Source organism: Austrofundulus limnaeus, unplaced genomic scaffold (assembly GCF_001266775.1).
Source record: "Austrofundulus limnaeus strain Quisiro unplaced genomic scaffold, Austrofundulus_limnaeus-1.0 Scaffold587, whole genome shotgun sequence".
Classification (NCBI taxonomy): Eukaryota; Metazoa; Chordata; class Actinopteri; order Cyprinodontiformes; family Rivulidae; genus Austrofundulus; species Austrofundulus limnaeus.
The window spans coordinates 194831-197585 of NW_013952989.1; positions in this window are offsets into that span (position 1 = coordinate 194831).

Here is a 2755-nt window from a genome sequence, read left to right on the forward strand (position 1 = left end):
AAAGTGATCAATCAGTAATATGAGTTAATGCCTTTTTAGTGTTTCTAAGGTGAGTTCTGATGGCAATGTTGAAAAGAAATCAGTTTACAGGAGTGTATCAAGTGATGATTTCCCACAAATTCCTTTAAAATCCATTCAGTCATTCATGAGATATTTTGCTAACAGAGTCAGATTTCACTCAAGATAGTTGTTTGCATTTTTGTTAAACAAAGATCTGACGGTGCTCCTAAATACAGCATGTCCAGGGTCTACCACACTCCACTTATAACCCTTTCTTTAACAGTCCCATAATCTGTGCAATTACCTAGTATTTACTTTATTTTTTTTATTTACTGTATTTAGTAGGTAGAAAAAATTACTATGTAATTATTTAGCAGTTACTATAATTTACTAAGTAATCACTTGGTAATTACATATAAAAAATACTATGTAATAAAACAAATTATAGTGGGTAATTTTATTACAGTCCAATAGTATCCCAATTACCCACTATTTGCCAACAGATTACTTTATTTTAAATTCACCTAATTACTGTGTTATTACAAAGTAAATACTTAGCAAATTACTATGTAATTCAACTACTTTACTGATCATTATAATAAAAGTGCAGTTTAATCAGTTACACAGACTGTAACAACAAATTAACAATATTTCTACCTATATCCTTCCTTACCATGTCATTAACAAATAAGTATTAGTAAATTATAGTAGATTTATATGTTAGTATAACTACTTATATTGGGTAACTACAATCAAATTACTGTTCATACTGTACTGTTAACCAAAAGAGAACAAAAATCATTTAAAAGGTTAAATAGAACCAGACTGCATGAGTTACATGGTAATAACTGTTTAAAATGTGAGCAACAAGACTGGCTTCATTTTACCTTTTCTTACAGGAAAATATGTTGTGTATTACTGGGTAATAATGCAGTAATTTATTGTTATTATTTTTTACTATTATTGTTACTATGCTGTGTAATTGATGTACTATTAAACCCTAAATTTAATTAAATAATCACTATATTAGTTTATTTACATAGCATTTTTCAATGTATTCACTTACACTAATAACATGGTAATAACATGGCAATAACATGGTAATAAAATGTAATAACATGGTAATAACATGTAATAACAGGCAATAACATGTGATAACATGTAATAACATGGTAAAAACATGTAATAACATTGTAATAACGTAATAACATGCAATAACATGTAATAACATGGTAATAACATGCAATAACACGTAATAACATGGTAATAACATGTAATGACATGTAATAACATGGTAATAACATGGTAATAACACGGTAATTAGATGACTAAAAGAAATTTGATAATCTGTTGGCAAATAGTGGGCAACTGAGATACAATTGAACTATTTTAATAAAACTACTCACTAAAATCTGTTTGATTTCATAGTATTTCATATGTTCTTACAAAGTAATTACATGGTAAATTACAGTAATTATTAAGTAAATACATAGTAAATAGATGTAAGTGCTTGCATGATAATAGGGGACTGTAAAGGAAAGGGTTTACATGACTATCTTTAAATTTGACTTATAGGCGGCCATGTTGAATCAGGCTGACTCCAGATGTTAGTCAGTTGTGCATACAATGATTACCTTTTTTGCGCGTTTCATTGAAATCCATGCAGTGGTTCATGGGTTATTTTACTAATATGAATGCAAAGCGATACAAAGAGAAAAGGTGAAAAAGGAAAAAGAAATAAAAAGCAGCGTATATTCCTACAGTCACATGCATATTTTCCAGCTGTGGTTTGTCCTGTTCTGTAGGTGGAACGACGAGGAAGCAGGGAATGTACCCTGCAGGCAGGGACTTCCCCTCAACACTTTCACTCTGCACGACTCAAAACCAATGATTCTGGTGGAAACTCAAAGCTGAGCTGTGCTTTTAGAGAAAACCAAGTGTCAAAGTGAAGGTTTAACTCAAAGAGATGCAGTTGTTTCTGCCTGACACCTGGAAAATTAATGAATCCATCAATTATAATAATTATAAATATTTTAAAATACTTAGATAAAACTCTTTTAATAGTTGACTAATATTGGAGGACTTACACTAATTGTTGCCTGCAGTAAAATCCTTCAAGTTCAGTTCAGGTCAATGGAAGCATCTGTTTGTTTTCATGTTTTAACAGTTTGCTTTTTATCACAAACTTGAAAACAATCAGATAAAATAATAAAGCAACACAAAGCTGTAGCTGTGTGACTGATTAGTGGTTCATCAGTCACAGCTGTAACAACCCCAGATAAAACACAGTCAGTTTGACAGATATAGAGCTAAAGCTTAGTGTGGTAGTAGCTGACAGTGATCTCCAACATACACACTGAGTGCAAACAAATCTCAATGTTTTGTATAAAATTCAAAGTGGTCATTTTGGTAAACTGGTATAACTCAGTTCATTTTAAACACATTAAAATCGTTTTATTTTTAATTTAGCTGACATCAATCTATTGACAACTCTTCCCTGCAAACAATGATGTCTGTTAGCAAAATAACTTATATAACACAGAACAAATTTAAGAAAGTAAAATAAAAATCTGAAAAAAGGTTTGGGGAGGGGGGTCAACCTAAATCAAACTGGTCATGACAACTAGTGATTTAATCATCTAAATCCTTCTTTTTCACATTTAAATCCTTCAGTTGGGTATGTATAAATGGTACATGAATTGAACTTATATTTAACTTCAATGTGTATATACAGTATATGTATATGTATATGTAT